The sequence below is a fragment of the Sorex araneus genome, chromosome X (genome assembly GCF_027595985.1).
Source record: "Sorex araneus isolate mSorAra2 chromosome X, mSorAra2.pri, whole genome shotgun sequence".
Lineage (NCBI taxonomy): Eukaryota > Metazoa > Chordata > Mammalia > Eulipotyphla > Soricidae > Sorex > Sorex araneus.
In genome coordinates, this window is record NC_073313.1 from 107,587,225 (window position 1) to 107,599,679 (window position 12,455).

General features: G+C 43.0%; 1 pseudogene; it reads left to right on the plus strand.

Moving 5' to 3' along the window:
• The first annotated feature begins 6,817 nt into the window (after positions 1-6,817).
• LOC101538981 (tubulin beta chain-like) lies at positions 6,818-8,119 on the plus strand (annotated as a pseudogene).
• Positions 8,120-12,455: the final 4,336 nt, after the last annotated feature.

The window sequence follows — 12,455 nt, forward strand, 5'->3', positions numbered from 1 at the left end:
AATAAAATCTGTTTCACTTCACTGCACACCTACTCCTAAAATTATTTTCTGCGAGGCGAGACAAGAACCTAGTCCAGTGGGTCCAAGGTGGCAGAGGTGGATGGAGAGAAGGTGACCGTCTTTCTATCCTCCCAACTCACATGAGCCACCAGTGGAAGTGATGTAGGTTCACCTACATCACTTCCAAAAAATAGGTGGCTGGAAATCGCTCAGGATTGGAGATGTGTGCTGAAAGTAGATAGTGGGCCAAACGTGATGGCCTCTCAATGTCTGTATTGCAAACCATAATGCCCACAAATAGAGAGAGAGTATGGAGGAAATTGTCTGCCATGGATGCAGGGAAGGGGTGGGGTGGGATACTGGAGACATTGGTGGTGGAGAATGTGCAGTGGTGGAGGGAAAGGTGTTCCATCATTGCCTGACTGAAACTCAAGCATGAAAGTTTTGTAACTGTAGTTCACAGTGATTCAATAAAATAAAATAAACTGGGATGTTTTTTTCTCAGACGGGGAAAGACGGACAGCTTGGCTCTTCTTGAGCTCCTTTTTTTTTTTTAAATTTATTTATTTTTAATTAGAGAATCACCATGAGGGTACAGTTACAGATTTATACACTTTTGTGCTTATACTTCCCTCATACAAAGTTTGGAACCCATCCCTTCACCAGTGCCCATTCTCCACCACCCGTAAACCCAGTGTCCCTCCCACCCTCCCCAATCCCATCTCCCCCCCCACCCCACCCTGCCACTGTGGCAAGGCATTCCCTTCTGTTTTCTCTCTCTAATTAGCTGTTGTGGTTTGCAATAAAGGTGTTGAGTGGCCGCTGTGCTCAGTCTCTAGCCCTCATTCAGCCCGCAACTCCCTTCCCCCACATGGCCTTCGACTACAATGTAGTTGGTGATCGCTTCTCTGAGTTGACCTTTCCCCGGAACGTGAGGCCAGCCTCAAAGCCATGGAGTCAACCTCCTGGTACTTATTTCTACAGTTCTTGGGTGTTAGTCTCCCACTCTGTTATTCTATATACCATAGATGAGTGCAATCTTTCTATGTCTGTCTCTCTCTTTCTGACTCATTTCACTCAGCATGAAACTTTTCATGCCCATCCACTTGACTACAAAATTCTTGACCTCCTTTTTTCTAACAGCTGCATAGTATTCCATTGTATAGATGTACCAAAGTTTCCTCAACCAGTCATCCGTTCTGGGGCATTCGGGTTTTTTCCAGATTCTGGCTATTGTAAACAGTGCTGCGATGAACATACATGTGCAGATGTTGTTTCGATTGTACTTTTTTGCCTCTCTGGGATATATTCCCAGCAGTGGTATTGCTGGGTCAAATGGGAATTCAATATCTAATTTTTTGAGAGTCGTCCAAATTGTTTTCCAGAAGGGCTGAACCAGTCGGCATTCCCACCAGCAGTGAAGAAGGGTCCCTTTCTCCCCACATCCTCTCCAACAGCGGTTGCTTTTGTTCTTTTGGATGTGTGCTAGTCTCTGTGGTGTGAGGTGGTATCTCAAAGTTGTTTTGATCTGCATCTCTCTGATGATTAGTGATGCAGAGCACTTTTTCATGTGCCTTTTGGCCATTCGTATTTCTTCCTTGGTAAAGTTTCTGTTCATTTCTTCGCCCCATTTTTTGATGGGGTTGGATGTTTTCTTCTTGTAGAGTTCAACCAGTGCTTTATATACCATTGATATCAACCCCTTATCTGATGGGTATTGTGTAAATATCCTTTCCCATTCTGTGGATAGTCTTTGTATTCTGGTCACTGTATCTTTTGCGGTGCAGAAGCTTTTTAGTTTAATGTAGTCCCATTTGTTGATCTCTGTTTTTACTAGATTGCTTAGTTCCGTGTCACCTTTGAAGATACCTTTATCTTCAATATCGTGGAGGGTTTCGCCGACCTTGTCTTCAATGTACCTTATGGTTTGTGGTCTAATGTTGAGGTCTTTAATCCATTTTGATCTGACTTTTGTGCATGGTGTCAGGTCAAGGTCTAAACCCATATTTTTGCATGTGGTTGTCCAGTTGTGCCAGCACCATTTGTTAAAGAGGCTTTCCTTGCTCCACTTCACATCTCTTGCTCCCTTATCAAAGATTAGATGGTCATACATTTGGGGTTGTGTGTAGGGATATTCCACCCTGTTCCATTGGTCTACGGCTCTGCCTTTGTTCCAGTACCATGTTGAGCTCCTTTTTTTAAGCAGTTAATTCTCATTTCTCCCTGGGTGCTCGGCATTGCGTTCTCCATGAGAGATATCCAGGGCATTGACGCAGTCATCAAAACCCAACAGCTTGAGAGATTGGACAGCAATGATTGGTGCTTCCTGGGCACACAGACATCCTTTATTTGATTCTGTTCCCCACCCACCCACCCCCAGGGATCTTGAGCACCACCAGGAGAGATGATCCTGTGACCTTCTGATTCTTTCTTTCATACTCCCCCTGACAATGTTTTCAATTGCAGGATCACAAACTTATTTGGCATACCAACCATTTTTATTGAATCACCATGAGCTACAGTTATTGTAAAATGAAATAGAACAATTATAACAATATATGTACCCTTCTATCTGATATTTCCAAAATGCAGTTAACCAAAGGTTACTGAAACCACAGAAAGAGAAACTCTGTAAAAGGAAGTGGAGGGTAGGGGGATGTGACTGTAAAGGGAGCCATTTTCCTAGCTGTAGAACTGCACATGCATCAAGGGAGCCTGGGAGTTTGAACTGCAGACGTGGTGAGCACCATCCAGAGGAGATGTGTCCTTTATCCCATTATCAGATACTCTACTGTTCTAAGTTTGATGAGAATGAGACCATTGTTAAGTAGAGAGCTCCACCGTTAACAGCTTAATCAACCATGGCTGTAACAGCCTCACTTTAGTCCAGTCAGCAATCACTTGTGTCTCCTGAGAGAGGGGAGTGGGGGAGGGAGAGTCTACAAAAAGTAGCAGGTAAAAGCAAGAAGAAAATTAAATGGTGGGGTGGTAGGTTTTTATCCTTTCTTCAACTCTGAAGTGTATGTGACCTAATGGAACCAAGTAAGTTCACAGCTGGCAGCCCAATCTCCCCCTCCCATTATCCATGAAAGGGTGAAAAAGAATTTTGCCCATTGTGCAGTAGTTAGGACTGCTCAGCTATTGAATCCCCTAACAGCCTTTCCCCCAGGTCCTCTATATATATATTCCTGAACCAAAGGCCACTCTGTCTCAAAGAATAGTACTTAAAAGATATCTACAGACTCATCTGAAAAGCTGACTAGAAAAATAGTTCACCTCCAATGACAGAATCAGAATCTCTTGCAGTGGGATTCAGGCAGTTTCCTGGATAAATCTGTTACACTAGGAATGATAAGGGTTGCTGCATTTACTCTGAGTACCCTTTGTTTTACAATTATGTTTGTTATTATTTTTGTTTTGTGGGTCATACCCGGTGAGTTCTCAGGGTTTACTTTTGGCTCTGTCCTCAGGGATTACTCATGGTATTTGGGGGATCAATATCATGTTGGGAGTTGAAGTGAGGACAGCTACATGCAAGGTAAGCATCTTACTTACTGTAAAATATCTCTGACCTCCCTCAAGTAGACTTTGCTTAGAAGTTCCCAGTCCTTCTCAAATGGGTTTTAGGGCTGTTACCACAAACAGCTAGTTAAGTGTGAGCTGGAATTTCTAACTATGTCTATCTATTGCCAAAGGTGTTGATCCAAGCTGATCCATGCCCTGTCTTCTACAATCATTCTAAAACTGGTTTCAGATAAAATGAGTTTTTCTTAAGCGACACCCCCAAATGGAAGATGGGGGAGTTGTCCTTGCTGTGGAGGAGTGTGACATATCTGCATTAGTCTTCTTTTCATATGTTTCTCTGTCCTTGGCCTTCCACCACTTTGGTGCTATCCCCAATGGCTGAAGGTAAATCTGACACTTTGGTTTTCCTGATCGCTCAGCATTCTGTGCACTGATATCTGTTCAAGTCAATGCTCGATTGCAAAAATGAGCTAATTCCAAGCATGCTTTTCGTGTCATTGATTCTTGCCATCACTTGCGATGCTCACAAGCTGTCTGTTAGTTGCTAGACAACTGTTAATATTTCCTCTGCCTGATGCATGTGGCCAAGCGAAGCACTGCTCCAGATATTCTATAGCTGTTTTGTTGCTGAGGGATTTGGAACTCTGTCCCACTACCAGAGGGAAGCATAAAGAAACTTGTATATGACCATAGAGAGTTGACTAATTCCTCAGTCACACTGGGAAAGACACAAAACTAGGGCCCCTTGGTTATCTTTCACACTATCCAAACTGCTATCCTACTGTATACACTCTCTATAGACTCAACTTTGTCTTCATGGACAAGAGAAAGGAATGCCCAATGTAATGCCCATGTACCTGACAGAGCCCTGTGAGGAAAGTCTTCGAAGATGGAATCTCGGTCTAGGCAAATACAGTAAACTACCAAGCTCTATTTATTGTTTAAAATTTTTGTACACAATTTTGCTGGTTCACGACTAATCTCTGCAGAGATGCCAAACTGACAAAAATTCCAGGCACACAGGTTTTCAGGCTGAGCACTCTGGGGTCTTATCATAGTGGAGGTAGGCAGCCTCCCTTTACCCTCCAACACTTCTGGGAAGCCCCAGCAGTCACACCCACATCCCATAATCACCACTATGTAAATTTATGTCAGCCCAGTTTTATAGACTCACGTTTAAATCTCTGAGGATTTGTAAGACAAGCTGCTAAAATTCATGAGTACAACAGACTCTCAGGTATAAATTCTGGGTGCCTTCGGAAGGGGGTTGGGCTGAGTCTCTGCCCTGCTGAAGGCCTTGCAGTCACACCCACACCCTCACAGACCACCATGACAATGGTCCAACTCCACTGCTTCACAATTAATCTCTGCAGAGATCCCAGGCTGAAAATTTCAGGGTCTTCCCGGAGTGGGGATGAGCAGCCTCCCCTTATTGCTCCCATACCACCAGAAACTCTGGAATTCATATTTGCATACCACAGCTGCCACCATGTAAAACTTTCCACAAGCCCAGCTCTACAGATCCTTCAAATTCCACAATAGTAACATCCCACTTTAGTAAGTCCTCAGACAAGGGCTTGATGACCCCATGGTGAGATATAATTTTCACAAATTTTCTTTTACTGAAGTACAGACTGGAGTGATAGCACAGCGGGTAGGGCATTTGTCTTGCATGCAGCGGACCCGGGTTTGATTCCTCTGTTCCTCTTGGAGAGCCCAGCAAGCTACCGAGAGTATCCTGCCCACACTGGCAAGCTACCCCTGGCGTATTCGAGATGCCAAAAACAGTAACACAAAGTCTCACAATGGAGATTAACCATGTCACGGGATTCCGCGCCAGGCTGTTTTCACTTGGGGCACCGCAGAGTGGCGAGGGTGAGAACCCTTCCCGCCTCAAGGGACCCAGGCCTGGCAGCCAAAAACCTCCACAACCCAGCCACCACAATGCTCAAGGGCACTCCTGACTCCCGACTTGCTCAGACCAAGCCTCACACCTGAGTGAAGTCCTACGGAACCCAGATAATGCAGAACTTTGTGACCTTGGACTCTGGGCTTAATGGGACCAAGACCAGAGATCCTCTTCCCGCTTTCCCCAGTCTCTGGTGACCCAGGGGTCATGTTCATAAGCCACCTCCTGCTGGCGCCAGATAATCTCGTCATCGGCCACCGTCCAGATCCCACGGCTGCTTCTCCGAAAGGGAGCAAAACATGAGGCCCCCATAACCATGCCACTGGACTCTGTGCCAGGCTGTTTCACATGGGGTGCCCCAGAAGGGGATGGGTAAGCGCCCTCCCCGCCCCAAGGGACCCAGCCCCGGCAGCCAGAAACCCCCACAACCCAACTGCCACCACGCTCAAAGCCACTCCCCATGCGCTCACATGAGTAAACTTTTTCCTGGACCACACGACTGCCTTTGCAGCCACATGATGCATCATAAAAACACTCCCTACCCATTCTCCATAATTACCACACCACATTTGATGAGGTTCAGATGGCAGGCAACAAATCATAGGGGGAAATATATATACATATGCATACATACATATTTTCAGATACATATACCAAAACTCATATCACCCGAACTTTTATCAACATGTTAGTGATATTATATAGGATGTCTTAATGGCTCCTGTCAAAATAGAACAATCTTCACACAGTTTCCTATATGAACACTTTTTTGCAAGCATGTTCAGCAATTCTTCATTACAGACAATATGAAATATACTATTTTGGTTGTGGTTTGGGACACTGATTGGGGCTTGGGATGGAAACATCTCAAATTTGGTGGTGGGAAGGTGTAATGGTGGTGGGACTGGTGATTGAATATTGAATGTAATCAAATATTGTGAACTAACTTATACAATTAAAAAATTTTAAAAAGTAATGTGGAGTTCATGCTCAATTCAATTAGTTTAATCAATGACTGAATAAATATCAGTGCTCCTACATTTAAAAAATAATAAAAAATTTTTTAAATAAAGGGCCAAGTTGGTGGGGGGTGGTTGGAAAAATGGGAAAATGGTGGAAGGAAGGCCACTCTGGTGGTGGAATTGGTTTTGGAACATAGAATGCCATAACAAATGTGTTATGAACAGCTTTGTAACCCCTAGTGTTTAAATAAATTAAAATAAATAAAAATTAAAATGTGGGACCAGAGCTCTCAGAATCATTCTGTTCAGTCCTCACTGCTACAGCCTCTGGGGCTTTCAGCCTCAGACAAGCAAAAGGGGAAAAATATGCATAGTTTCTTGCCCAGTACACCCCTTGAGATGAGCAGAAAAATGAAAACAAATGCCAACCATAAGGGAAATCATTCACATCCAAGCTGATCATGTGACAACCAAGATAGTGCCAAATTCTAGGAAGTGGTCAGTGATGAGCACAGCATGGACTCCACCAGCACCTACTATGGTGACAGTGACCTTCAGCTGGACCAAATCTCTATATACAATAAAGCCACAGGTGACAAATATGTTCCTCATACAATCTTGGTGGCTCTAGAACGTGGGACCCTGGACTCTGTTTGCTCAGGTCCTTTTGGTCAGATTTTTAGACCAAAAATTTCATTTTTGGTCAATCTGGAGAAGGCAATAAATGGGCCAAGAGGCACTATACAGAGAGGGTCAAGCTGGTTGACTCAGTGCTAGATGTGGTATGGAAGGAGTCTGAGAGTTGTGACTGCCTGCAGGGCTTCCAGCTGACCAACTTGCTAGGCAGGAACACAGGCTTTGTAATGGGCACCCTACTCATCAGCAAGATCAGTGAAGACTATCCTGACTGAATCATGAACACCTTCAGTATAGTGTCCTCACCAAAAAGTGTCTGACGCAGTGGTCAAGCCTTATAATGCTACTCTTTATATCCGTCAGTTAGCAAAGAACACTGATGAGACAATGAGGCACTTTATGATATCTGATTTCACATCCTGAAGCTAATAACGCCAACTTACTGGGACCTGAACCATCTGGCTAAGCCCTCATGAGCAGTGTCACCACCTGTCTCCACTTCCATGGCCAGCTCAATGCTGATCTCCATGAGCTGGCAGTCAATATGATGCCCTTCTCACATCTCCACTTCATGACTGACTTTGCCACTCTAACAAGTATGGCAGCCAGAAGTATTGAGCCCTCATCATGCCTGAAGTCACCCAGTAGGTCTTCAACACCAATAACATGATGAATGCCTGTGAACCCTACAGTGGCTGCTGTGTATTATGAAGAAAAGTCCATGAAGGAGGTCGATGAGCAGATGATAAATGCACAGAACAAGAATAGTAGCTGCTTCGTAAAATGGATCCCCAACAATGTCAAGACTAATGTCTGTGACATCCCACCCCGAGGCCTCAAGATGGCAGTCACCATTGGCAACAGCACCACCATCAAGGAGCTCTTCAAGAGTATCTCAGAGCAGTACACTGCCATGTTCTGCCATAAGAGCTTTCTTCACTGGTACACAGGTGAGGGCATAAATGAGATGGAATTCACTGAGGTTGAAATAAACATGAATAACTTCATCTCTGAGTACCAGCAGTACTAGGATGCCACTGCAGAAAAGGAGGAGGATTTTGGTGAAGAGGTGGAAATGGAGACCTAAAGGCAGAGCCTATTGCCCGAGGCTTTTCAGTTTCCTCTGCTTTTTCTAACCTGTTCCACTCCCTCAGATTTTATTTTCCTTACTTCCATCTTTTTTTTCCTGTTTCAAGATAGGTGCACAAGATAGGTGCTCAAATAATACTTGTTTGTTGAATGCGTTTTTTTTTCTACTCCGGGAAACCCTGTGTTTTCTTCTGGCACCACTTCTCATCTGCCTAGTTAAAATTTCCCTTCTGTTTTCAAGATAATTCTCCAAGAATCTGGGTCTCATCCAGATCCCACACTGTAAGTCAAGCAGAAAACCTAAATAGCCACCATTCACAGCCCCCATGATAGCTAGAATGAAGAGAAAAGTAAGCTACCTGGAGGAAGTATGCTTGAGGGAATGGCTGGAGTTCTCCTTTCATAGAAGTTCTGAGAGCAAGAGGGTGTTTCAGGCTCTCCAGGTCCAAATAACAAGTGACAGTATTATCTCCATTATCACTCTCCAAATTCTGTCCTGTGCTATTTACTCTACCCAGTGTCTGTCCTGCTGTAAACTGGAGAATTCTGGACAATTCTTCTCTCCCATTTAACCTGTGAGCATTGATTGAATTCCATCCGCTGATTGGAGAAAAAATAGGTCATGAAGGGGAAGACATAGATCAGTCTTGGTCATTAAGTTTCTAGTTTCCCATCTTTAACTTTTCTTAAACAGCCAGCCTTATTGGGGCTGGAGTGATAATACAGCAAGCAGGGTGTTTGCCTTACATGCTACCAACCCAAGTTCATATGGTCCCGGCATCCCATATGGTCCCCCCCACCCAAAAGCATGGTCAGGAGTAATTCCTGAGTGCAGAGCCAGGAGTAACCCTGAGCATCATCGTTGGGTGTGACCCAAAAAGAAAAAAAAAGAACCAGCTTTGGTGTGTGTGTGTGTGTGTGTGTGTGTGTGTGTGTATATATATATATATATATATATATACATATATATATATGTGTGTGTGTGTGGAAAGGTACATACTACACTTAATAGTTTTTGAGTCACTGCCTAGAGTGGAGGGGACAGGAGACAAGAGACCCTCCCACCTTTTCCTTTTCTACACCTTTCACTTCTGGTTTGGTCCTAGTATACATTTCAACTTTCCAGCAAGCTACTGAGTGTATCCCTCCCACACGGTAGACAGAACCTGGCATGCTACCCATGACGTACTCAATATGCCAAAAACAGTAACAATGACGGTCTTCATTCTCCTGATCCTGAAAAATCCCCCAATATGCCATCGGGCTACACTAGCATGCAACAGGGATGAATGGAGACATTACTGGCACCCGCTTGAGCAAGCTGAATAACAACGGGATGACAGTGACAGTGATTTTACGTTGAACTTGCTTTTTCCATATTGAAATGATGAAATTGCCCCACAAGTCAAAAACAAATGGGAATTGAAAAATCCAGGGAGCCAGAGAGTGGGTTTTGCATGTAGCTGACCCAGGTTTAGTCTCCAGCATCCCATATGTTCTCCCAAGCACTTACAGGAGTGATCCCTGAACACAGAGCCAGGAGTATGCCCTGAGCAAGGACAGGTATGGCCACCAAAGGAAAAAAAGTTTGGGCCAGACAGATGTACAGGGCTTAAGATGTACCACACATGGTTCCCTGAATACTTCCAGGTTTGATGCCTGAGCACAGAGTCAGGAGAAAACTCTGCACACCACTGAGTAGGTATCCCCTTCCAAATCCAACAAATTGTTGAGCACACTCTCCTTTTCTCCGAAACTACAAAAACTACTCCAGGGTTTCATACTGGTGGTTTTGCAACTTAGTACAATATAAAAGGTATGCAGTCCCTGCTTGGTTGAGATTTGGTGGGGTTTCTGGAATTTTTTTTCTCCAGAATTCTACACCCCCTGCCTTTTTTTCTGTATCATTGGGGCTCTAGGTTCTAAGAAACAGAAAGCAACAATAGCTCACCCAATCAAATAAAACAAACCCCCAAGGGAATTTGTTGAAACTAGATTGGGGTAGACACCAGCCAAAGTCAAAGACTTCAAAGATGACAGGACCAGAAACTGCCAGGAAGCTTGCCACCTTCTGTTCACAGGAACAGTCTGGCCAGCAAACTCCTGGTTGAGACTGGGCATTGTTCAGTGTATGCTGACTTGAAAATTCATCATTATCTCTTGGTTAGTGCCTACAAATTCTTAGTTTCAGGAGAGGCAGAGGAAGGAGGGAGAATCTCTACCTTTTATCTTATGGGCTTACATCAGTGTCACATCTTGGGAGCTCCTCCCTCAAATATTAAGAGCAGGAATGGAAGACAGCAAACAAATAAACTGACAAGCAAAACACTGTTCTGTAGAGCCTTCCACATGGTGTTTTTTCAAACTGCAGGTGAGAATACATTGAGTTGTGAAATTAATTTTGTGGGTGTCGGGTTTGCTTTCTGTTTTAATGCTGAACAGCTTTGTTGAGGTATAATTCTCATAATTGCACATATTCAAATTTTCAAGTTTGATCAACTTAGGTATGTGTACACATCCCTAAAAGCATCAATAAAATAAAACATGAATATGCCAATTAACCACAAAGCCTCTTCAAACTTTTTGGTGGTCTCTTGCTCCTGCTCCACTCTGCCCTCTATCCTTAGGAAACTGCCAAGTATTCACTTTCTGTTACTAAAAAATAATTTGTCTTTGCTAGGATTCTATATAAAAAAAGAAATGTGCAGTTGTTCTATTTTTATTTCATTTGATTTTTGTTTTGGAGTCACGCTAGGCAGTGCTTAGGATCTAGTCCTGGCTCTATGCTCAGCGGTTATTCCCAATGGATCTAGAGGAGCATGTGGTACTGGGGATTGAAATCAGGTCTTCTTCATTCAAAGCATTCCATCAGCCTATTGAGCAATCTCTTTGACCCAGCATTTATTCTACTCCCTTTTACTATGCTCTTTTAGTCATCTTAATTACTTTCAAGATAATTTCTTGTTGCATGTATTAATAGTACATTGGTTTTTGTCGATGCAAGTATTCAGTCTGACTCTCCTAGACATTCACCTATTAATGGATATTTGGTTTATGTGTAGTTTTATGTGTCAAGCTTGGCTAGGTAATAATTTCCAGTTATTCGATTCAACACTAAATCTAGGTGAAGATATTTTCTACAGGTGAATAATGTTCCTAATCAATTGACATCAGGTTTAAGAGATTATCCTGAATAATCTGGTGGGTCTGGGACTGGAGCGATAGCACAGTGGGTAGGGCATTTGCCTTGCACGCGGCCAACCCAGGTTCGATTTCCAGCATCCCATCCCCTGAGCACTACCAGGAGTAATTCCTGAGTGCAAAGCCAGGAGTAACCCCTGTGCATCGCCAGGCATGACCCAAAAAGCAAAAAAAAAAATCTAGTGGGTCTGACTCGATCAGTTCAAAGGGCTTATGAGCAAAACCGAGGTTTCCTTGATATTTTGCAGTTCTAGAGATTAAACCAGGGACTCACATATGCAAGACAAAATGCTCTCTTTCTGAGATAGATCCCTAGTCTTGAGGAAGAAAAATATACCCGTGAAAAAAACTTCAATCTCTCACATAATGTGTGATATTATTTTATATTTTCTTTATCAAATTGAGGACATTCCTTTGTATTCCCTGTTTGCTTTTGTGTTTTCTATGTTTGGGGGGCCACACCCAAGTGATTCTTCAGGATCACTCTCTATGGGAGCTCAGGGGACTATATGGGGTGCTGGATCCAGCCCAGGTTGGTAATATGCAAGGCAAGCACCTTACAAAATATACTATATTTTCAACCTCTGGCTTTTAATATTTATTACATACAGTTGTTGGATATTTTCCTGTTTTGGTTGAAATGATCATGCTTTGTTGTTGTTATTCTTAATATGGTAAAGTAGGTTGATTTTAAAATATTCAATAAATCTTACATTTCTGAGATAAATTCCGGTTGTCATAATTTATTACCCTTTTTCATTTTATTAGATTCAAATAGCTAAAATTTAGTTTAGAATTTTTGTATCTAGATTCACAATAGATAGCCATAGCTTTCTGGAAATGTTGTTCTCATAAATTTGAAAGGATTCCTTCCCTCTTCAACTCCTGGAAAGTTCCCAGAATCTTTTATTTATTTTAAGGTTAGAACACTTTATATTTTTCATCCTTAAATGTTCAGTCAAAATGACCTGTGAAATCTGTGCTTTAAGCTTCCTCGTGGGGAGAGTTTTAACTCAGATTCCATTTTCTTTAATAAAGAGAGTTATTCTTTATGCGATGCATAAAAATGTGGGAGTGGGAATACAGAAATAATGAAGGGGGCTTCGGCATTTTTCTTGCATAGTTCTGACCCT